Source organism: Meriones unguiculatus, chromosome 14 (genome assembly GCF_030254825.1).
Source record: "Meriones unguiculatus strain TT.TT164.6M chromosome 14, Bangor_MerUng_6.1, whole genome shotgun sequence".
Classification (NCBI taxonomy): Eukaryota; Metazoa; Chordata; class Mammalia; order Rodentia; family Muridae; genus Meriones; species Meriones unguiculatus.
Window position 1 is genome coordinate 49,530,729 of NC_083361.1, and position 25,344 is coordinate 49,556,072.

The 25,344-nt window shown below is 41.2% G+C and overlaps 6 non-coding genes across 6 annotated transcripts; all 6 read right to left on the reverse strand.

Annotated features, from left to right (window-relative positions):
• Positions 1-2,598: 2,598 nt before the first annotated feature.
• LOC132647759 (small nucleolar RNA SNORD109A) lies at positions 2,599-2,663 on the reverse strand. The gene has a single exon (XR_009586102.1). It is a non-coding gene; the product is annotated as a small nucleolar RNA SNORD109A (small nucleolar RNA).
• Positions 2,664-6,178: 3,515 nt separating this feature from the next.
• LOC132647317 (small nucleolar RNA SNORD109A) lies at positions 6,179-6,243 on the reverse strand. The gene has a single exon (XR_009585685.1). It is a non-coding gene; the product is annotated as a small nucleolar RNA SNORD109A (small nucleolar RNA).
• Positions 6,244-9,742: 3,499 nt separating this feature from the next.
• Positions 9,743-9,807, reverse strand: LOC132647760 (small nucleolar RNA SNORD109A). The gene has a single exon (XR_009586103.1). It is a non-coding gene; the product is annotated as a small nucleolar RNA SNORD109A (small nucleolar RNA).
• A 3,518-nt stretch (positions 9,808-13,325) lies between these two features.
• On the reverse strand, positions 13,326-13,390 carry LOC132647318 (small nucleolar RNA SNORD109A). The gene has a single exon (XR_009585686.1). It is a non-coding gene; the product is annotated as a small nucleolar RNA SNORD109A (small nucleolar RNA).
• Positions 13,391-16,900: 3,510 nt separating this feature from the next.
• LOC132647319 (small nucleolar RNA SNORD109A) lies at positions 16,901-16,965 on the reverse strand. Its single transcript, XR_009585687.1, has one exon. It is a non-coding gene; the product is annotated as a small nucleolar RNA SNORD109A (small nucleolar RNA).
• Positions 16,966-22,292: 5,327 nt separating this feature from the next.
• LOC132647365 (small nucleolar RNA SNORD109A) lies at positions 22,293-22,357 on the reverse strand. The gene has a single exon (XR_009585733.1). It is a non-coding gene; the product is annotated as a small nucleolar RNA SNORD109A (small nucleolar RNA).
• Positions 22,358-25,344: the final 2,987 nt, after the last annotated feature.

The following is a 25,344-nucleotide window of genomic DNA, read 5'->3' on the forward strand; positions in this document are numbered from 1 at the left end:
GTTTTCGAAAACTTTATGGCAATTCACCTGAATTTTAGAGGGCAAGATTGCATGTTTCCATGCTACTTACAATGAAATGAAAAGGCATGGGTTACTCTCTTAGTATCCACACCAGAGGATCAAGGATAGATGAAATTTGTGAGGGTTATTGTTCTGTGCTCTAGGGGTCTAGACTCCTAACAACCTATCATCTTCCTTTGGGTTCCACACCTGTCAGGGCAGAAATAAGAGTTTAATTCTTTGAGATTGAATGTCCATAAGGGAAGGAGCTGGGAGAAGGCTTTTCTTAGTACTTCTGGATATATTATTTAGAATTGGAAGCTTCAATGGTAGCTTCAAAAGAAAGTCAAATATGCCAATAACTTCACCCAACTGTTGGTTTTTTTAAATGCACCTCAAAATACTAATGGTATTGGGTAGTGTCCTTGTCACTTGCTTCGGTTGGGACTACCTAGCTAAGTCCCCTACAATGCCAGGGCCATAGCAAGTGTTCCACCATCAAGAGGCAAGATGAAGCCTAGGTTGTTTAGCCATGAGAGGGACGTTAAATAAATCTCATCTCTAGTGTTACACGGTAGGTAAATATTTAGTCAGGCGAGAATGCAGCCTGCCTACAAACAAAAGACACAATGGGAAGCAGCGTCACTTACCGGTCCTGCCAGAAGGGAAGCACCTCTCCAAATTTTAGCCTGCAACATAATAAGTATGAAGGTTATCAGAAAAGGAAATGCGTCTAGGCAACCTTGACTTTCTAAAGTGTCCCGACCTTCAAGTCTGCCAGCAGTTCAGTCTTTCCCAGAACCAACTATTGAATTCATTTCCTCCCTTCCAATCCCCTCAGAATTTAGCCACTGTGGCAAGGATTTCTCTTCTTCTGATGACTTCCTCAGAAGCTGTCTGTGAGAGCATCTTTGCCAGTGCCAGCAGGCACAGTGTGGACGCCTCTCAGTGGGCAGCGAGGAAGTTGGACAAAGCAAAGAAGAAGCAGTGAGTATAGCATTGCAGTATGGTCATTCTTAACTCCTCCTTTCAAAAAGTCAAAACGACCAAGTTGCACAGAGGTGAAAGTCAGTAAGCCCAATGGCATCTTTGAGATTTCAGGGTGTCATTGAAATTTGTCCTCTGTGCATGCAATTCTCTCCTTGTTTATCCAACAGAGTGTTCCATAATTGACTTTAGATTTCTTCCCTGCCATGCAACCTCATCTTGGAAGAGAGGGGAATCCAAAGGTACCTTTTTGTCTACATGTATGTTACCATGTCTCGATTCATGAAACTCAAGTCTTCCACTTGGAAGAGCGTTGGAATCATCTACCATGCTTCAGGTTAAATCTGATGAAAAGAAGATGTTTTCTACGCACTAACTGACTAGCCCGTGGTCAAATACACATGGGTTGCTTTTTATCGAGTATGTTGTACTACACATCTGAGATTACATGATGTCCTTGATTGGATATTCAAGCTTCAACCATGGCTTTAGAAATTGTGTATCCAGCAAGTGTTACCAAGAGTCCTATGCTCCAGCTTCGTAAAAGTCTGTTAGTAGTAAGATATATATATATACATATATGTGTGTGTCAGTTCTGAATTAATTGTGTTCATCATGAGGATGTTAAGAAGATTCAGTGTGTGGTTCTTTCCTGTTTCATTGGAGAGTTAGCGCGTCTGATCCATTATCAGGATTGTGGGTCTACCAGCTAGCAACACGTTCTTTAGAAATATCTTTCCTTTGTTTTTTAAAGGAATAGTTGTTTTCATAGATCTTGGGTAACACGCCAATTTTATTAGAATAGATGATTTGCATCTGTGTGCGAGCGGCAATAAGAGGATGAATGTACCCAGGAGGAAAACAGAAACAACAACAACAAATAACAGAAAGCAAAGCCCAATTGTCATTTCTCATGATGGATCAACTGAGATGGTTTCCATGCGAGAGAGAGATAGGTAAACACAACATGCTCTGGAAGATTTTGGCAGCTAAGACATAAATGATGAACACCAATAAAACTAGGGAATGTCTCAAACAGGTGCCCTGGCTTCTCACCTAGCCATTATTATCTAGAATTTACCCAGCCTCCAACAGGAAAGACCATTTCAATTTTCCCTCTATTTAAATTGAATCATCCTTTAATTATTAGTTATACGTCAGCCTTTACACAACTTTGGGTAAAGTGCAAGGGCAGTCATTGTCCTCCAAAATTCTTGGGACTACTGGCATGAGCCCTAACCTCCCCTCCTGACACTTTACCACATATGTGCAAGGGTACATTGCCGGAGACTAGGAATGAGCAGCACGTTCGAATTCATCAGTTCTTACATATTTTTTGAGTACGTCATTTGCACCTACAGTCATCTCTACCTGATATATGTGCCTACTCCTATAGTAAAGGTTGTCTCCCTATCACTTGGAATCATTTCTATCTCTTTAAAAACAGAAAGTAATGAAGATTGTATCAAAAAAGTATGGTAATGTTATGAGGCCTTTTTCGAAAAATCTCAGAATCTGATGCCATACTGAACAGTTCTCATCCTCTCTGAAGAGGGAAGAGTGCAAGGCAGGCTCTGAACTCCTCATGGGTCTCACGAGGACCTCATATCTGGACCTCAGATCGCATCTGTTCAAGTCAGTCAACGTCCTCAGATACCTGTTGTCATCATAGATCCAGAAAGGCCTTCGCTCAACACATGAGTTTTCACCTACCAAGTGAAACCCCAGAGAGCTAGACTCCTGGGCCTTGACAAGGAAGTTCAAAACTGTGCAGGAGGCATGTAGCTCATTCTGTCAAAGGTTCTGGGGAAACACAGAGGACAGGATTAAAGAGCCTTTCCCCTTTGACACGATATGAGAAAAATAGAGGTCAACACATTGCCTTTGGTGGGTGTCACTGGCCCCAATCGGGTACATGTGAATGTTCCTTGAACTTATGTATTTAATCTTTACAACAAAGATTTGGTAAGAAGAGAGAAAACATTCAAGAAAGCAAAATGACTTTTTTTCCTATCTAGATAAGATTTTTTCAACATCCTAATTTGCGGTTTTGATTCTATGCTCTTCATGTTAACCCGCCTTTACACTTCCTCCTCCTGTTCCTTGTCTTCCATGTATGTTCCTCTCCATCTTACAGTGCCCAGTATTGAGCCTTCCAGTTGTCCTGGAATTGTCAATGCTCTGGAGGATTTTGTGATGTATGTCGCATGACCACCAGCTCCTTCCATATTTCCTTGGACAACAAAAAGCAACACACAGGCCAAGCTACATTTTGGTCCATATACATCACCAGGTATCCCACAGGACATTGACAGGGACAGGAGTTGGGTTCTGTGTGCCTGATTCCTGAACCTTCTCTTCTTATCACCTCTCATGTCATGTTTCTTCAAATGAACTCAACACCACCCAGTTTCCAAGATGAAGGAAGGCATTGCATTTAATACCAAAAATATTCTTAGTTTTGTTTTGTTTTGTTCTGTCAATGGACAACTAGATTTCTGGCTCAACATAATCCATAATCATTTATAAAAAGAATAAATATGGTTCATTGTCAGCTCTGTTTGGGTTTTCGAAAACTTTATGGCAATTCACCTGAATTTTAGAGGGCAAGATTGCATGTTTCCATGCTACTAACAAGGAAGTGAAAACGCATGGGTTGCTCTCTTAGTATCCACGCCAGAGGATCAAGGATAGAAGAAATTTGTGAGGGTTATTGTTCTGTGCTCTAGGGGTCAAGACTCCTAACACCCTATCACCTTCCTTTGGGTTCCACATCTGTCAGGGCAGAAATAAGAGTTTAATTCTTTGAGCTTGAGTGTCGATAAGGGAAGGAGCTGGGAGAAGGCTTTTCTTAGTACTTCTGGATATATTATTTAGAATTGGAAGCTTCAATTGTAGCTTCAAAAGAAAGTCAAATATGCCAATAACTTCACCCAACTGTTGGTTTTCCAAATGCACCTCAAAATACTAATGGTATTAGGTAGTATCCTTGTCACTTGCTTGGGATGTGACTACCTAGCAAAGTCCCCTACAATGCCAGGGCCATAGCAAGTGTTCCACCTTCAAGAGGCAAGACAAAGCCTAGGTTGTTTAGCCATGAGAGGGACGTTAAATAATTCTCATCTCTTGTGGTACACAGTAGGTAAATATTTCGTCAGGCGAGAATGCAGCCTGCCTACAAACAAAAGACACAATGGGAAGCAGCGTCACTTACCTGTCCTGCCTGAAGGGAAGCACCTCTCCAAGTTTTAGCCTGCAACATAATAAGTATGAAGGTTATCAGAAAAGGAAATGCGTCTAGGCAACCTTGACTTTCTAAAGTGTCCCGACCTTCAAGTCTGCCAGCAGTTCAGTCTTTCCCAGAACCAACTATTGAATTCATTTCCTCCCTTCCGATCCCCTCAGATTTTAGCCACTGTGGCAAGGATTTCTCTTCTTCTGATGACTTCCTCAGAAGCTGTCTGTGAGAGCATCTTTGCCAGTGCCAGCAGGCACAGTGTGGACGCCTCTCAGTGGGCAACGAGGAAGTTGGACAAAGCAAAGAAGAAGCAGTGAGTATAGCATTGCAGTATGGTCATTTTTAACTCCTCCTTTCAAAAAGTCAAAACGACCAAGTTGCACAGAGGTGAAAGTCAGTAAGCCCAATGGTATCTTTGAGATTTCAGGGTGTCATTGAAATTTGTCCTCTGTGCATGGAATTCTCTCCTTGTTTATCCAACAGAGTGTTCCATAATTGACTTTAGATTTCTTCCCTGCCATGCAACCTCATCTTGGAAGAGAGGGGAATCCAAAGGTACCTTTTTGTCTACATGTATGTTACCATGTCTCGATTCATGGAACTCAAGTCTTCCACTTGGAAGAGCGTTGGAATCATCTACCATGCTTCAGGTTAAATCTGATGAAAAGAAGATGTTTTCTACGCACTAACTGACTAGCCCGTGGTCAAATACACATGGTTTGCTTTTTATCGAGTATTTTGTACTACACATCTGAGATTACATGATATCCTTGTTTGGATATTCAAACTTCAACCATGGCTTTAGAAATTGTGTATCCAGCAAGTGTTACCAAGAGTCCTATGCTCCAGCTTCGTAAAAGTCTGTTAGTAGTAAGATATATATATATATATATATATATATATATATATATATATATACATGTATGTGTGTGTCAGTTCTGAATTAATTGTGTTCATCATGAGGATGTTAAGAAGATTCAGTGTGTGGTTCGTTCATGTTTCATTGGAAAGTTAGCGTGTCTGCTCCATTATCAGGACTGTGGGTCTACCAGCTAGCAACATGTTCTTTAGAAATATCTTTCCTTGTTTCATGAAGGAATAGTTGTTTTCATAGATCTTGGGTAACACGCAAATTTTGTTAGAATAGATGATTTGCATCTGTGTGAGAGCGGCAATAAGAAGATGAATGTACCCAGGAGGAAAACAGAAACAACAACAACAAATAACAGAAAGCAAAGCCCAATTGTCATTTCTCATGATGCATCAACTGAGATGGTTTCCATGCGAGAGAGAGATAGGTAAACACAACATGCTCTGGAAGATTTTGGCAGCTAAGACATAAATGATGAACACCAATAAAACTAGGGAATGTCTCAAACAGATGCCCTGGCTTCTCACCTAGCCATTATTATCTAGAATTTACCCAGCCTCCAACAGGAAAGACCATTTCAATTTTCCCTCTATATAAATTGAATCATCCTTTAATTATTTGTTATACGTCAGCCTTTACACAACTTTGGGTAAAGTGCGAGGACAGTCATTGTCCTCCAATATTCTTGAGACTACTGGCATGAGCCCTAACCTCACCTCCTGACACTTTACCACATATGTGCAAGGGTACATCGCCGGAGACTAGGAATGAGCAGCACGTTCGAATTCATCAGTTCTTACATATTTTTTGAGTACGTCATTTGCACCTACAGTCATCTCTACCTGATATATGTGCCTACTCCTATAGTAAAGGTTGTCTCCCTATCACTTGGAATCATTTCTATCTCTTTGAAAATAGAAAGTAATGCAGATTGTATCAAAAAAGTATGGTACTGTTATGAGGCCTTTTTCGAAAAATCTCAGAATCTGATGCCATACTGCACAGTTCTCATCCTCTCTGAAGAGGGAAGTGTGCAAGGCAGGCTCTGAACTCCTCATGGGTCTCACGAGGACCTCATATCTGGACCTCAGATCGCATCTGTTCAAGTCAGTCAACGTCCTCAGAGACCTGTTGTCATCATAGATCCAGAAAGGCCTTCGCTCAACACATGAGTTTTCACCTACCAAGTGAAACCCCAGAGAGCTAGACTCCTGGGCCTTGACAAGGAAGTTCAAAACTGTGCAGGAGGCATGTAGCTCATTCTGTCAAAGGTTCTGGGGAAACACAGAGGACAGGATTAAAGGGCCTTTCCCCTTTGACAACATATGAGAAAAATAGAGGTCAACACATTGCCTTTGGTGGGTGTCACTGGCCCCAAATCGGATAACTGTGAATGTTCCCTGAACTTATGTATTTAATCTTTTCAACAAAGATTTGGTAAGAATAGAGAAAACATTCAAGAATGCAAAATGACTTTTTTTCCTATCTAGATAAGATTTTTTCAACATCCTAATTTGCGGTTTTGATTCTATGCTCTTCATGTTAACCCGCCTTTACACTTCCTCCTCCTGTTCCCTGTCTTCCATGTATGTTCCTCTCCATCTTACAGTGCCCAGTATTGAGCCTTCCAGTTGTTCTGGAATTGTCAATGCTCTGGAGGATTTTGTGATGTATGTCGCATGACCACCAGCTCCTTCCATATTTCCTTGGACAACAAAAAGCAACACACAGGCCAAGCTACATTTTGGTCCATATACATCACCAGGTATCCCACAGGACATTGACAGGGACAGGAGTTGGGTTCTGTGTGCCTGATTCCTGAACCTTCTCTTCGTATCACCTCTCATGTCATGTTTCTTCAAATGTACTCAACACCACCCAGTTTCCAAGATGAAGGAAGGCATTGCATTTAATACCAAAAATATTCTAAGTTTTGTTTTGTTTTGTTCTGACAATGGACAACTAGATTTCTGGCTCAACATAATCCATAATCATTTATAAAAAGAATAAATATGGTTCATTGTCAGCTCTGTTTGAGTTTTCGAAAACTTTATGGCAATACACCTGAATTTTAGAGGGCAAGATTGCATGTTTCCATGCTACTTACAAGGAAGTGAAAACGCATGGGTGGCTCTCTTAGTATCCACGCCAGAGGATCAAGGATAGATGAAATTTGTGAGGGTTATTGTTCTGTGCTCTAGGGGTCTAGACTCCTAACACCCTATCATCTTCCTTTTGGTTCCACACCTGTCAGGGCAGAAATAAGAGTTTAATTCTTTGAGCTTGAATGTCGATAAGGGAAGGAGCTGGGAGAAGGCTTTTCTTAGTACTTCTGGATATATTATTTAGAATTGGAAGCTTCAATGGTAGCTTCAAAAGAAAGTCAAATATGCCAATAACTTCACCCAACTGTTGGTTTTCCAAATGCACCTCAAAATACTAAGGGTATTAGGTAGTATCCTTGTCACTTGCTTGGGTTGGGACTACCTAGCTAAGTCCCCTACAATGCCAGGGGCATAGCAAGTGTTCCACCATCATGAGGCAAGACGAAGCCTAGGTTGTTTAGCCATGAGAGGGACGTTAAATAATTCTCATCTCTTGTGGTACACAGTAGGTAAATATTTCGTCAGGCGAGAATGCAGCCTGCCTACAAACAAAAGACACAATGGGAAGCAGCGTCACTTACCGGTCCTGCCAGAAGGGAAGCACCTCTCCAAGTTTTAGCCTGCAACATAATAAGTATGAAGGTTATCAGAAAAGGAAATGCATCTAGGCAACCTTGACTTTCTAAAGTGTCCCGACCTTCAAGTCTGCCAGCAGTTCAGTCTTTCCCAGAACCAACTATTGAATTCATTTCCTCCTTTCCAATCCCCTCAGATTTTAGCCACTGTGGCAAGGATTTCTCTTCTTCTGATGACTTCCTCAAAAGCTGTCTGTGAGAGCATCTTTGCCAGTGCCAGCAGGCACATTGTGTACGCCTCTCAGTGGGCAACGAGGAAGTTGGACAAAGCAAAGAAGAAGCAGTGAGTATAGCATTGCAGTATGGTCATTCTTAACTCCTCATTTCTCAAAGTCAAAACGACCAAGTTGCACAGAGGTGAAAGTCAGTAAGCCCAATGGTATCTTTGAGATTTCAGGGTGTCATTGAAATTTGTCCTCTGTGCATGGAATTCTCTCCTTGTTTATCCAACAGAGTGTTCCATAATTGACTTTAGATTTCTTCCCTGCCATGCTACCTCATCTTGGAAGAGAGAGGAATCCAAAGGTACCTTTTTGTCTACATGTATATTACTATGTCTCGATTCATGGAACTCAAGTCTTCCACTTGGAAGAGCGTTGGAATCATCTACCATGCTTCAGGTTAAATCTGATGAAAAGAAGATGTTTTCTACGCACTAACTGACTAGCCCGTGGTCAAATACACTGGGTTGCTTTTTATCGAGTATGTTGTACTACACATCTGAGATTACATGATGTCCTTGATTGGATATTCAAGCTTCAACCATGGCTTTAGAAATTGTGTATCCAGCAAGTGTTACCAAGAGTCCTATGCTACAGCTTCGTAAAAGTCTGTTAGTAGTAAGATATATATATATATATATACATATATGTGTGTGTCAGTTCTGAATTAATTGTGTTCATCATGAGGATGTTAAGAAGATTCAGTGTGTGGTTCTTTCTTGTTTCATTGAAGAGTTAGCGCATCTGATCCATTATCAGGACTGTGGGTCTACCAGCTAGCAACATGTTCTTTAGAAATATCTTTCCTTGTTTCATAAAGGAATAGTTGTTTCCATAGATCGTGGGTAACACGCAAATTTTGTTAGAATAGATGATTTGCATCTGTGTGAGAGCGGATATCAGAGGATGAATGTACCCAGGAGGAAAATAGAAACAACAACAACAAATAACAGAAAGCAAAGCCCAATTGTCATTTCTCATGATGGATCAACTGAGATGGTTTCCATGCGAGAGAGAGATAGGTAAACACAACATGCTCTGGAAGATTTTGGCAGCTAAGACATAAATGATGAACACCAATAAAACTAGGGAATGTCTCAAACAGGTGCCCTGGCTTCTCACCTAGCCATTATTATCTAGAATTTACCCAGCCTCCAGCAGGAAAGACTATTTCAATTTTCCCTCTATATAAATTGAATGATCCTTTAATTATTAGTTATACGTCAGCCTTTACACAACTTTGGGTAAAGTGCGAGGGCAGTCATTGTCCTCCAATATTCTTGGGACTACTGGCATGAGCCCTAACCTCCCCTCCTGACACATTACCACATATGTGCAAGGGTACATCGCCGGAGACTAGGAATGAGCAGCACGTTCTTACATATAATTCATCAGTTCTTACATATTTTTTGAGTACGTCATTTGCACCTACAGTCATCTCTACCTGATATATGTGCCTAAACCTATAGTAAAGGTTGTCTCCCTATCACTTGGAATCATTTCTATCTCTTTGAAAATAGAAAGCAATGAAGATTGTATCAAACCAAGTATGGTACTGTTATGAGGCCTTTTTCGAAAAATCTCAGAATCTGATGCCATACTGCACAGTTCTCATCCTCTCTGAAGCGGGAAGAGTGCAAGGCAGGCTCTGAACTCCTCATGGGTCTCACGAGGTCCTCATATCTGGACCTCAGATCGCATCTGTTCAAGTCAGTCAACGTCCTCAGATACCTGTTGTCATCATAGATCCAGAAAGGCCTTCGCTCAACACATGAGTTTTCACCTACCAAGTGAAACCCCAGAGAGCTAGACTCCTGGGCCTTGACAAGGAAGTTCAAAACTGTGCAGGAGGCATGTAGCTCATTCTGTCAAAGGTTCTGGGGAAACACAGAGGACAGGATTAAAGAGCCTTTCCCCTTTGACACCATATGAGAAAAATAGAGGTCAACACATTGCCTTTGGTGGGTGTCACTGGCCCCAAATCGGGTACCTGTGAATGTTCCCTGAACTTATGTATTTAATCTTTACAACAAAGATTTGGTAAGAAGAGAGAAAACATTCAAGTAAGCAAAATGACTTTTTTTCCTATCTAGATAAGATTTTTTCAACATCCAAATTTGAGGTTTTGATTCTATGCTCTTCCTCTTTACCTGCCTTTAATCTTCCTCCTCCTGTTCCCTGTCTTCCGTGTATGTTCCTCTCCATCTTACAGTGCACAGTATTGAGCCTTCCAGTTGTCCTGCAATTGTCAATGCTCTGGAGGATTTTGTGATGTATGTCGCATGACCACCAGCTCCTTCCATATTTCCTTGGATAACAAAAAGCAACACACAGGAAAAGCTACATATTGGTCCATATACATCACCAGTTATCCCACAGGACATTGACAAGGAAAGGAGTTGGGTTCTGTGTGCCTGATTCCTGAACCTTCTCTTCGTATCACCTCTCATGTCATGTTTCTTCAAATGTACTCAACACCACCCAGTTTCCAAGATGAAGGAAGGCATTGCATTTAATACCAAAAATATTCTAAGTGTTGTTTTGTTTTGTTCTGACAATGGACAACTAGATTTCTGGCTCAACATAATGCATAATCATTTATAAAAAGAATAAATATGGTTCATTGTCAGCTCTGTTTGGGTTTTCGAAAACTTTATGGCAATTCACCTGAATTTTAGAGGGCAAGATTGCATGTTTCCATGCTACTTACAAGGAAGTGAAACCGCATGGGTTGCTCTCTTAATATCCACGCCAGAGGATCAAGGATAGATGAAATTTGTGAGGGTTATTGTTCTGTGCTCTAGGGGTCTAGACTTCTAACACCCTATCATCTTCCTTTGGGTTCCACACCTGTCAGGGCAGAAATAACAGTTTAATTCTTTGAGCTTGAATGTCGATAAGGGAAGGAGCTGGGAGAAGGCTTTTCTTAGTACTTCTGGATATATGATTTAGAATTGGAAGCTTCAATGGTAGCTTCAAAAGAAAGTCAAATGTGCCAATAACTTCACCCAACTGTTGGTTTTCCAAATGCACCTCAAAATACTAATGGTATTAGGTAGTATCCTTGTCACTAGCTTGGGTTGGGACTACCTAGCTAAGTCCCCTACAATGCCAGGGCCATAGCAAGTGTTCCACCATCAAGAGGCAAGATGAAGCCTATGTTGTTTAGCCATGAGAGGGACGTTAAATAAATCTCATCTCTAGTGGTACACAGTAGGTAAATATTTAGTCAGGCGAGAATGCAGCCTGCCTACAAACAAAAGACACAATGGGAAGCAGCGTCACTTACCTGTCCTGCCAGAAGGGAAGCACCTCTCCAAGTTTTAGCCTGCAACATAATAAGTATAAAGGTTATCATAAAAGGAAATGCGTCTAGGCAACCTTGACTTTCTACAGTGTCCCGACCTTCAAGTCTGCCAGCAGTTCAGTCTTTCCCAGAACCAACGATTGAATTCATTTCCTCCCTTCCAATCCCCTCAGATTTTAGCCACTGTGGCAAGGATTTCTCTTCTTCTGATGACTTGCTCAGAAGCTGTCTGTGAGAGCATCTTTGCCAGTGCCAGCAGGCACAGTGTGGACGCCTCTCAGTGGGCAGCGAGGAAGTTGGACAAAGCAAAGAAGAAGCAGTGAGTATAGCATTGCAATATGGTCATTCTTAACTCCTCCTTTCTCAAAGTCAAAACGACCAAGTTGCACAGAGGTGAAAGTCAGTAAGCCCAATGGTATCTTTGAGATTTCAGGGTGTCATTGAAATTTGTCCTCTGTGCATGGAATTCCCTCGTTGTTTATCCAAAAGAGTGTTCCATAATTGACTTTAGATTTCTTCCCTGCCATGCAACCTCATCTTGGAAGAGAGGGGAATCCAAAGGTACCTTTTTGTCTACATGTATGTTACCATGTCTCGATTCATGGAACTCAAGTCTTCCACTTGGAAGAGCGTTGGAATCATCTACCATGCTTCAGGTTAAATCTGATGAAAAGAAGATGTTTTCTACGCACTAACTGACTAGCCCGTGGTCAAATACACATGGGTTGCTTTTTATCGAGTATGTTGTACTACACATCTGAGATTACATGATGTCCTTGATTGGATATTCAAGCTTCAACCATGGCTTTAGAAATTGTGTATCCAGCAAGTGTTACCAAGAGTCCTATGCTACAGCTTCGTAAAAGTCTGTTAGTAGTAAGATATATATATATATATATATATATATATATATATATATATATACATATATGTGTGTGTCAGTTGTGAATTAATTGTGTTCATCATGAGGATGTTAAGAAGATTCAGTGTGTGGTTCTTTCTTGTTTCATTGGAGAGTTAGCGCGTCTGATCCATTATCAGGATTGTGGATCTACCAGCTAGCAACATGTTCTTTAGAAATATCTTTCCTTGTTTCATAAAGGAATAGTTGTTTTCATAGATCTTGGGTAACACACAAATTTTGTTAGAATAGATGATTTGCATCTGTGTGAGAGCGGCAATCAGAGGATGAATGTACCCAGGAGGAAAAGAAAAACAACAACAACAAGTAACAGAAAGCAAAGCCCAATTGTCATTTCTCATGATGGATCAACTGAGATGGTTTCCATGCGAGAAAAAGATAGGTAAACACAACATGCTCTGGAAGATTTTGGCAGCTAAGACATAAATGATGAACACCAATAAAACTAGGGAATGTCTCAAACAGGTGCCCTGGTTTCTCACCTAGCCATTATTATCTAGAATTTACCCAGCCTCCAACAGGAAAGACCATTTCAATTTTCCCTCTATATAAATTGAATGATCCTTTAATTATTAGTTATACGTCAGCCTTTACACAACTTTGGGAAAAGTGCAAGAGCAGTCATTGTCCTCCAATATTCTTGGGACTACTGGCATGAGCCCTAACCTCCCAGCCTGACACTTTACAACATATGTGCAAGGGTACATCGCCGGAGACTAGGAATGAGCAGCACGTTCTAATTCATCAGTTCTTACATATTTTTTGAGTACGTCATTTGCACCTACAGTCATCTCTACCTGATATATGTGCCTACTCCTATAGTAAAGGTTGTCTCCCTATCACTTGGAATCATTTCTTTCTCTTTGAAAATAGAAAGCAATGAAGATTGTATCAAACCAAGTATGGGTATTGTTATGAGGCCTTTTTCGAAAAATCTCAGAATCTGATGCCATACTGCACAGTTCTCATCCTCTCTGAAGAGGGAAGAGTGCAAGGCAGGCTCTGAACTCCTCATGGGTCTCACGAGGACCTCATATCTGGACCTCAGATCGCATCTGTTCAAGTCAGTCAACGTCCTCAGAGACCTGTTGTCATCATAGATCCAGAAAGGCCTTCGCTCAACACATGAGATTTCACCTAACAAGTGAAATCCCAGAGAGCTAGACTCCTGGGCCTTGACAAGGAAGTTCAAAACTGTGCAGGAGGCATGTAGCTCATTCTGTCAAATGTTCTGGCGAAACACAGAGGACAGGATTAAAGAGCCTTTCCCCTTTGACACCATATGAGAAAAATAGAGGTCAACACATTGCCTTTGGTGGGTGTCACTGGCCCCAAATCGGGTACCTGTGAATGTTCCCTGAACTTATGTATTTAATCTTTACAACAAAGATTTGGTAAGAATAGAGAAAACATTCAAGAAAGCAAAATGACTTTTTTTCCTATCTAGATAAGATTTTTTCAACATCCTAATTTGTGGTTTTGATTCTATGCTCTTCATGTTAACTTGCCTTTACACTTCCTCCTCCTGTTCCCTGTCTTCCATGTATGTTCCTCTCCATCTTACAGTGCCCAGTATTGAGCCTTCCAGTTGTCCTGGAATGGTCAATGCTCTGGAGGATTTTGTGATGTATGTCACATGACCACCAGCTCGTTCCATATTTCCTTGGACAACAAATTGGAACACACAAGCCAAGCTACATTTTGGTCCATATACATCTCCAGGTATCCCACAGGACATTGACAGGGACAGGAGTTGGGTTCTGTGTGCCTGATTCCTGAACCTTCTCTTCTTATCACCTCTCATGTCATGTTTCTTCAAATGAACTCAACACCACCCAGGTTCCAAGATGAAGGAAGGCATTGCATTTAATACCAAAAATATTCTTAGTTTTGTTTTGTTTTGTTCTGACAATGGACAACTAGATTTCTGGCTCAACATAATCCATAATCATTTATAAAAAGAATAAATATGGTTCATTGTCAGCTCTGTTTGTGTTTTCGAAAACTTTATGGCAATTCACCTGAATTTTAGAGGGCAAGATTGCATGTTTCCATGCTACTTACAAGGAAGTGAAAACGCATGGGTGGCTCCCTTAGTATCCACGCCAGAGGATCAAGGATAGATGAAATTTGTGAGGGTTATTGTTCTGTGCTCTAGGGGTCGAGACTCCTACCACCCTATCATCTTCCTTTGGGTTCCACACCTGTCAGGACAGAAATAAGAGTTTAATTCTTTGAGCTTGAATGTCGATAAGGGAAGGAGCTTGGAGAAGGCTTTTCTTAGTACTTCTGGATATATTATTTAGAATTGGAAGCTTCAATGGTAGCTTCAAAAGAAAGTCAAATATGCGAATAACTTCACCCCACTGTTGGTTTTCCAAATGCACCTCAACATACTAATGGTATTAGTTAGTATCCTTGTCACTTGCTTGGGTTGGGACTACCTAGCTAAGTCCCCTACAAAGCCAGGGCCATAGCAAGTGTTCCTCCAGCAAGAGGCAAGATGAAGCTTAGGTTGTTTAGCCATGAGAGGGACGTCAAATAAATCTCTTCTCTAGAAGTACACAGTAGGTAAATATTTAGTCAACCGAGATTTCAGCCAGCCTACAAACAAAAGACACCATGGGAAGCAGCTTCACTGCTTACCTGTCGTGCCAGAAAGGAAGCACCTCTCCAAGTTTTAGCCTGCAACATAATAAGTATGAAGGTTATCAGAAAAGGAAATGCGTCTAGGCAACCTTGACTTTCTAAGTGTCCCGATCTTCAAGTCTGCCATCCATTCAGTCTTTCCCAGAATCAACTATTGAATTCATTTCCTCCCTTCCAATTCCCTCAGATTTTCGCCACTCTGGCAAGAATTTCACTTCTTCTAATGGCTTCCTCAAAAGCTGTCTGTGAGAGCATCTTTGCCAGTGCCAGCAGACACAGTGTGGATGCCTCTCAGTTGGCAGCGGGGAAGTTGGACAAAGCAAAGAAGAGGCACTGCCTATAGCATTGCAGTATGGTCCTTCTTAACTCCTTGTTTCTCAAAGTCAAAATGAACAAGTTGCACAGAGGTGAAAGTCAGTAAGCCCTACGGTATCTTTGAGATTTCAGGGTGTCATTGAAATTTGTCCGCTGTGCATGGAATTATCTCCTTGTTTATCCAACAGAGAGTTCCAAAATTGACTTTAGATTTCTTCCCTGCCATACAACCTCATCTTGGAAGAGAGGGGAATCCAAAGGTTACATTTTGTCTACATGAATGTTACCATTTCTCGATACATGGAACTCAAGTCTTCCACTTGGAAGAGCGTTGGAATCATCTACCATGCTTCAGGTTAAATCGGATGAAAAGAAGATGTTTTCGACGCAATAACTGACTAGCCCGTGGTCAAATATTGATGGGTTGCTTTTTATCGAGTATGTTGTACTACACATCTGAGATTACATGATGTCCTTGATTGGATATTCAAGCTTCAACCATGGCTTTAAAAATTGTGTATCCAACAAATGTTACCACGAGTCCTATGCTCCTGCTTCCTAAAAGACTGTTAGTAGCAAGATATATATATATATACATATATATGTGTGTGTGTGTGTGTGTGTGTGTGTCAGTTCTGAATTAATTGTGTTCATCATGAGGATGTTAAAAAGATTCAGTGTGTGGTTCTTTCTTGTTTCATTGGAGAGTTAGCATGTCTGATCCATTATCAGGACTGTGGGTCTACCAGATAGCAACATGTTCTTTAGAAATATCTTTCCGTTGTTTTTTAAAGGAATAGTTGTTTTCATAGAACTTGGGTTAAACGCAAATTTTGTTAGAAGAGATGATTTGCATCTGTGTGAGAGCGGCAATAAGAGGATGAATGTACCCAGGAGGAAAACAGAAACAACAACAAATAACAGAAAGCAAAGCCCAATTGTAATTTCTCATTTTGGATCAACTGAGATGGTTTCCATGCGAGAGAGAGATAAGTAAACACAACATGCTCTGGAAGATTTTGGCAGCTAAGACATAAATGATGAACACCAATAAAACTAGGGAATGTCTCAAACAAGTACCCTGGCTTCTCACCTAGCCATTATTATCTAGAATTTACCCAGCCTCCAACAGGAAAGACCATTTCAATTTTCCCTCTATATAAATTGAATGATGCTGGAATTATTTGTTATATGTCAGCCTTTACACAACTTTAAGTAAAGGGCGAGGGCAGTCATTGTCCTCCAATATTCTTGGGACTACTGGCATGAGCCATAACATCCCCTCCTGACACTTTACCACATATGTGCAAGGGTACATCGACCGAGACTAGGAATGAGCAGCACGTTTGAATTCATCAGTTCCTAGATATTTTTTGGATACGTCATTAGCACCTACAGTCATCTCTACCTGATATATGTGCCTACTCCTATAGTAAAGGCTGTCTCCCTATCACTTGGAATCATTTCATTCTCTTTGAAAATAGGAAGCAATGAAGAATGTATCAAACCAAGTATATGTACTGTTATGAGGCCTTTTTCGAAAAGTCTCCGAATCTGATGCCAAACTGCACAGTTCTCATCCTGTCTGTAGAGGGAGGAGCGCCAGGCAGGCTCTGAAATCCTCATGGGTCTCACGAGGACCTCATATCTGGACCTCAGATCGCATCTGTTCAAGTCAGTCAACGTCCTCAGAGACCTGTTGTCATCATAGATCCAGAAAGGCCTTCGCTCAACACATAAGTTTTCACCTACCAAGTGAAACCCCAGAGAGCTAGACTCCTGGGCCTAGACAAGGAAGTTCAAAACTGTGCAGGAGGCATGTAGCTCATTCTGTCAAAGGTGGTGGGGAAACACAGCGGACAGGATTAAAGAGCCTTTCCCCTTTGACACCATATGAGAAAAATAGAGGTCAAAACATTGCATTTTTTGGGTGTCACTGGCCACAAATCAGGTACCTGTGAATATTCCCTGAACTTATGTACTTAATCTTTACAACAGAGATTTTGGTAAGAATAGAGAAAACATTCAAGTAAGCAAAATGACTTTGTTCCTATCTAGATAAGATTTTTTCAACATCCTAATTTGCGGTTTTGATTCTAATCTCTTCCTCTTTACCCTCCTTTAGGATTCCTCCTCCTGTTCCCTGTCTTCCATGTATGTTCCTCTCCATCTTACAGTGCCCAGTATTGAGCCTTCCAGTTTTCCTGCAATTGTCAATGCTCTGGAGGATTTTGTGATGTATGTCACATGACCACCAGCTCCTTCCATATTTCCTTGGACAACAAATTGGAACACACAAACCAACCTACATTTTGGTCCATATACATCACCAGGTATCCCACAGGACATTGACAGGGGCAGGAGATGGATTCTGCGTGCCTGATTCCTGAACCTGCTCTTCTTATCATCTCTCATGTCATGTTTCTTCAAATGAACTCAAAACCACCCAGTTTCCAAGATGAAGGAAGGCATTGCATTTAATACCAAAAATATTCTTTGTTTTGTTTTGTTTTTTTCTGACAATGGATAACTAGATTTCTGGCTCAAGATAATCCATAATCATTTATAAAACGAAAAATTATGGTTCATTGTCAGCTCTGTTTGGGGCTGCGAAAACTTTATGGCAATTCAATTGAATTTTAGAGGGCAAGATTGCAAGTTTCCATGCTACTTACAAGGACGTGAAAACGCATGGGTTGCTTTCTTAGTATCCACTCAAGAGAATCAAGGATAGATGAAATTTGTGAGGGTTATTGTTCTGTGCTCTAGGGGTTGAGACTCCTAACACCGTATCATCTTCCTTTGGGTTCCACACCTGTCAGGGCAGAAAGAAGAGTTTAATTCATTGAGATTGATTGTCGATAAGTGAAGGAGCTGGGAGAAGGCTTTTCTTAGTACTTCTGAATATATTATTTAGAATTGGAAGCTTCAATGGTAGCTTCAAAAGAAAGTCAAATATGCCAATAACTTCACCCAACTGTTGGTTTTCCAAATGCACCTCAACATACTAATGTTATTAGGTAGTATCCTTGTCACTTGCTTGGGTTGAGACTACCTAGCTAAGTCCCCTACTAAGCCTGGGCCATAGCAAGAGTTCCTCCAGCAAGAGGCAAGATGAAGCCTAGGTTGTTTAGCCATGAGAGGGACGTCAAATAAATCTCATCTCTAAAAGTACACAGTAGGTAAATATTTAGTCAGCCGAGATTTCAGCCTGCCTACAAACAAAAGACACCATGGGAAGCAGCGTCACTGCTTACCTGTCCTGCCAGAAGCTAAGCACCTCTCCAAGTTTTAGCCTGCAACATAATAAGTATGAAGGTTATCATAAAAGGAAATGCGTCTAGGCAACCTTGACTTTCTAAACTGTCCCGACCTTCAAGTCTTCCAGCCGTTCAGTCTTTCCCAGAACCAACTATTGAATTCATTTCCTCCCTTCCAATCCCCTCAGATTTTAGCCACTGTGGCAAGAATTTCACTTCTTCTGATGGCTTCCTCAAAAGCTGTCTGTGAGAGCATCTTTGCCAGTGCCAGCAGACACAGTGTGGACGCCTCTCAGTGGGCAGCAGGGAAGTTGGACAAAGCAAAGAAGAGGCACTGCCTATAGCATTGCAGTATGGTCATTCTTTTTTTTTTTTTTTCAATGCTGTTTATTCAGGAACATTGAAGAATCCTCGGACCCCGGGGAAAGTCAGCCCACAGCTTAAATAGCCTCTGGGTAGCCAACCCAGGCGTGCCACGGGGGCAATGCAGATAGGTCCACATACATGGAAGCAAGCCAGATCCTCGGCCTTAGCCAAATGTGGAGTTGTTCGTGACAGAGAGCACTCACCATCAGGAAGGTGGAAGGCGGAAACCAGCTCCATCTTTAAGGCATAGCATTCCGCAGCTCTCTACAGTTCCCCCGTTTTGTTTTAGACGCATCAGGCAAGAGTAGAGGTCTGATCTCTGATATTAGAAATAAATTGGGACTTTGTACAGATGTTCATTTAGGTGTCATCCACCCAAAGAGCATCAGACCCGTCCGATACCTTTTTCTCAGAGGCGGGACCTGGGTCATCAACCTGCATCCAATCAGACATGGTCTTCTCTGGGTCCAAAGCGGCTGACCCTGAGTGCAGTGCTTAGCCTCGCATCCTGAGCGTATCATTTTAGCTTTTTATGGTATCCAAACATGCTTGGGGAGAATGTCCTGCTTCATGGCTGTAAAGGCCTGAATTGTCATGGCTGCATCACACTGTTGTGAGACTCTAATCTTCCATATATACCACAGGCAAACCAAGGAGACCAACACCAGAAGGCCTGCTAACACTCCCATGCCCGCCCATTCCTTCAGATGGTTCATTGCTGCAGCAATCCATGTTGATAATCCTGTGGATAGTCCTGCGTCCACTCTGGTAGAATTTACTGTGACAATGGCCACTCTCAGCTGCTCCATCGTAGTATCGAATTCTCCAGTCCAATTATCTAAAATATAGCTCGACAATTGTTTAGACAGATTTGCAGCACAGGAAAAATTCTCATGTTGTATGCTAGTGACACAAAGTCCAGCATACTTTCATTGACAGCCAGGTTGAGCGATTTGCCATAGGGTATCTATTTGCTCCTACAAGAGGTCAATCCTCTGATTGAACACCATCAAGCTTCCTTTTAGTTGAGCATTAATTCCTTTATGTACAACAAAGGCATGAGCTACATTGGCTTAATGATTATTCAGGGTCTGAACTGACAGACTACAATAAGAAAGGAGAGGAGATCCTCCCCTATTAGTGGACTTGGGGAGTGGCATGCAAGCAGAGGGAGGAGGGAGGGTGGGATTGGGAGGAGAGGAGGGAGGGGCTAATGGGGGGATGCAGAATGAATAAAGTGTAATTGATGAAAAATTTAAGAAAAAAGGAAAAAAATAATTTAATATCCTTAAATGAATTTCAAAATTGGAGGAAAACATGGAGTTAGTCAATTGGCATAGAGCACGTCTCGCCCCTGGGGGCAATGGTCTCCTGAACTTACTCAGACCTCGGACACCACCACTGCTAGTTCTAGAACTGACGCAGGATGTTCCAACGAGGGGTTAAGGCTTCTCATAATATTTCCTATAAGCCCACACCTGTTTGTCTATATCCCCCATTTTTATTCATTATTAGCCAGATAGAGTCAAGTAATTGTGGTAATGATACTTGCTTTTTTGCCCAATGCTGGAATGCTAGTAAATTTAGGTATGCCCTGGTTACTCGCATGCCTCGCTGGGTGCCTGTGCCCATTGATGCCCCTCACGCTATGACTCTCTTCAGACAGAAAAGAGATCTTGGAACTACAGCCACCATTGTTACTACCATCTCATTGACAGCTGTTGGAGCTACCACCAGGGCATTAGCCATGAGTCATACTGTACAGTATGGTCATTCTTAACTCCTGGTTTCTCAAAGTCAAAATGAACAAGTTGCACAGAGGTGAAAGTCAGTAAGCCCTATGGTATCTTTGAGATTTCAGGGTGTCATTGAAATTTCTCCTCTGTGCATGGAATTCTCTCATGTTTATCCAACAGAGTGTTCCATAATTCACTTTAGATTTCTTCCCTGCCATGCAACCTCATCTTGGAAGAGAGGGGAATCCAAAGGTGCCTTTTTGTCTATATGTATGTTACCATGTATCGATTCATGGAACTCAAGTATTCCACTTGGAAGAGCGTTGGAATCATCTGCCATGCTTCAGGTTAAATCTGATGAAAAGAAGATGTTTTCTACTCACTAACTGACTAGCCCGTGGTCAAATACTCATGGGTTGATTTTATCGAGTATGTTGTACTACAAATCTGAGATTACATGATGTCCTTGATTGAATATTCAAGCTTCAACCATGGCTTTAGAAATTGTGTATCCAGCAAGTGTTACCAAAAGTCCTATGCTCCTGCTTCCTAAAAGTCTGTTAGTAGTAAGATATACATATATATATATATATATATATATATATATATACATATATATATATATTTATATATATATGTGTGTGTGTGTGTGTGTGTCAGTTCTGAATTAATTGTGTTCATCATGAGGATATTAAGAAGATTCAGTGTGTGGTTCTTTCTTGTTTCATTGGAGAGTTAACGTGTCTGCTCCATTATCAGGACTGTGGGTCTACCAGCTAGCAACATGTTCTATAGACATATCTTTCCTTTGTTTTTTAAAGGAATAGTTGTTTTCATAGATATTGGGTAACACGCAAATTTTGTTAAAAGAGATAATTTGCTTCTGTGTGAGTGCAGCAATAAGAGGATGAATGTACCAAGGAGGAAAATAGAAACAAAAACAACGAATAACAGAAAGCAAAGCCCAATTGTCATTTCTCATGATGGATCAACTGAGAGGGTTTCCATGCGAGAGAGAGATAGGTAAACACAACATGCTCTGGAAGATTTTGGCAGCTAAGACATAAATGATGAACACCAATAAAACTAGGGAATGTCTCAAACAGGTGCCCTGGCTTATCACCTAGCCATTATTATCTAGAATTTACCCAGCATCCAACAGGAAAGATCATTTCAAATTTCCCTCTATATAAATTGAATGGTCCTGGAATTATTTGTTATACGTCAGCCTTTACACAACTTTGGGTAAATGGCGAGGGCAGTTATTGTCCTCCAATATTCTTGGGACTACTGGCATGATCCATAACATCCCCTCCTGACACTTTACCACATATGTGCAAGGGTACATCGCCGGAGACTAGGAATGAGCAGCACGTTCGAATTCATCAGTTCCTAGATAGTTTTTGAGTACGTCATTTGCACCTACAGTCATCTCTACCTGATATATGTGCCTACTCCTATAGTAAAGGCTCTCTCCCTATCACTTGAAATCATTTCAATCTCTTGGAAAATAGAACGCAATGAAGAATATATCAAACCATGTATGGGTACTGTTATGAGGCCTTTTTCGAAAAATCTCAGAATCTGATGCCAAACTGCACAGTTCTCATCCTCTCTGAAGAGGGAAGAGTGCCAGGCAGACTCTGAAATCCTCATGGGTCTCACACGGACCTCATATCTGGACCTCATATCGCATCTGTTCAAGTCAGTCAACGTCCTCAGATACCTGTTGTCATCATAGATCCAGAAAGGTCTTTGATCAACACATGAGTTTTCACCTACCAAATGAAACCCCAGAGAACTAGACTCCTGGGCCTTGACAAGGAAGTTCAAAACTGAGCAGGAGGCATGTAGCTCATTCTGTCAAAGGTGGTGGGGAAACACAGAGGACAGGATCAAAGAGCATTTCCCCTTTGACCCAATATGAGAAAAATAGAGGTCAAAACATTGCATTCGGTGGGTATCACTGCCCCCATATCGGGTGCCTCTCAATGTTCCCTGAACTTCGGTACTTAATCTTTACAAGAGAGATTTTGGCAAGAATAGAGAAAACATTCAAGTAAGCAAAATGATTTTGTTCCTATCTAGATAAGATTTTTTCAACATCCTAATTTGCGGTTTTGATTCTATGTCTTCCTCTTTACCCTCCTTTAGGATTCTTCCTCCTGTTCCCTGTCTTCCATGTATGTTCCTCTCCATCTTTCAGTGCCCAGTATTGAGCCTTCCAGTTGTCCTGCAATTGTCAATGCTCTGGAGGATTTTGTGATGTATGTCACATGACCACCAGCTCGTTCCATATTTCCTTGGACACAAATTGGAACAGACAAACCAAGCTACATTTTGATCCATATATATCACCAGGTATCCCAAAGGACATTGACAGGGACAGGAGTTGGATTCTGTGTGCCTGATTCCTGAACCTGCTCTTCTTATCACCTCTCATGTCATGTTTCTTCAAATGAACTCAAAACCACCCAGTTTCCAAGATGAAGGAAGGCATTGCATTTAATACCAAAAATATTCTTAGTTTTGTTTTGTTTTGTTTTTTCTGACAATGGAAAACTAGATTTCTGGCTCAAAATAATCCATAATCATTTATAAAAAGAATAATTATGGTTCATTATCAGCTCTGTTTGGGGCTACGAAAACTTTACGGCAATTCACCTGAATTTTTGAGGGCAGATTGCAAGTTTCCATGCTACTTACAAGGACTTGAAAATACCTTGGTCCCTCTCTTTGTATCCACGCCAGACGAACAAGGATAGATGAAATTTGTGAGGGTTATTGTTCTGTGCTCTAGGGGTCTAGACTCCTAACACCCTATCATCTTCCTTTGGGTTCCAACCTGCCAGGGCAGAAATAAGAGTTTAATTCTTTGAGCTTGAATGTCAATAACGGAAGGAGCTGGGAAAAGACTTTTCTTAGTATTTCTGGATATATTATTTAGAATTGGAAGCTTCAATGGTAGCTTCAAAAGAAAGTCAAATATGCCAATAACTTCACCCAACTGTTGGTTTTCCAAATGCACCTCAACATGCTAATGGTAATAGGTAGTAACCTTGCTTGGGTTGGGACTACCTAGCTAAGTCCCCTACAATGCAAAGGCCATAACAAGTGTTCCACCAGCAAGAGGCAAGATGAAGACTAGGTTGTTTAGCCATAAGAGGGAAGTCAAATGATTCTCATCTCTAGAGGTACATAGTAGGTAAATATTTAGTCAGCCGAGACTGCAGCCTGCCTACAAACAAAAGACACCATGGGAAGCAGCGTCACTGCTTACCAGTCCTGCCAGAAGGGAAGCACCTCTCCAAGTTTTAACCTGCAACATAATAAGTATGAAGGTTATCAGAAAAGGAAATGCGTCTAGGCAACCTTGACTTTCTAAAGTGGCCCGACCTTCAAGTCTGCCAGCCGTTCAGTATTTCCCAGAACCAACTATTGAATTCATTTCCTCCCTTCTAATCCCCTCAGATTTTGGCCACTGTGGCAAAAATTTCTCTTCTTCTGATGGCTTCCTCAAAAGCTGTCTGTGAGAGCATCTTTGCCAGTGCCAGCAGACACAGTATGGACGCCTCTCAGTGGGCAGCAAGGAAGTTCAACAAAGCAAAGAAGAGGCACTGCCTATAGCATTGCAGTATGGTCATTCTTAACTCCTCCTCGTTTCTCAAAGTCAAAACGAACAAGTTGCACAGAGGTGAAAGTCAGTAAGCCATATGGTATCTTTGAGATTTCAGGGTGTCATTGAAATTTATCCTCTGTGCATGGAATTCTTTCATTGTTTATCCAACAGAGTATTCCATAGTTTACTATAGATTTCTTCCATGCCATGCAACCTCATCTTGGAAGAGAGGGGAATCCAAAAGTACCTTTTTGTCTACATGTATGTTACCATGTCTCGATTCACGGAACTCAAGTCTTCCACTTCGAAGAGCGTTGGAATCATCTACCATGCTTCAGGTTAAATCTGATGAAAAGAAGATGTTTTGTATGCACTAACTGACTAGCCTGTGGTCAAATACTCATGGGTTGCTTTTTAATAGAGTATGTTGTACTACACATCTGAGATTACATGATGTCCTTGATTGGATATTCAAGTTTCAACCATGGTTGTAGAAATTGTGTATCCAGCAAGAGTTACCAAGATTCCTATCCTCCTGCTTCCTAAATGTCTTTTAGTAGTAAGATATATATATATATATATATGTGTGTGTGTGTGTGTGTGTGTGTGTGTGTGTGAGTTCTGAAATAATTATGTTCACCATGAGGATATTAAGAAGATTCAGTGTGTGGTTCGTTCTTGTTTCATTGGAGAGTTAGCGTGTCTGCTCCATTATCAGGACTGTGGGTCTACCAGCTAGCAACATGTTCTTTAGAAATATCTTTCCTTGTTTTTTAAAGGAATAGTTGTTTTCATAGATCTTGGGTAACACGCAAATTTTGTTAGAAGAGATGATGTGCATCTGTGTGAGAGCTGCAATAAGAGGAAGAATGTACGCAGGTGGAAAACAGAAACAACAGCAAGAAATAACAGAAAGCAAAGCCCAATTGTCATTTCCATGATGGATCAACTGAGATGGTTTCCATGCGAGAGAGAGAGATAGGTAAACACAACATGCTCTGGAAGATTTTGGCAGCTAAGACATAATTGAAGAACACCAATAAAACTAGGGAATGTCTCAAACAGGTGCCCTGGCTTATCACCTAGCCATTATTATCTAGAATTTACCCAGCC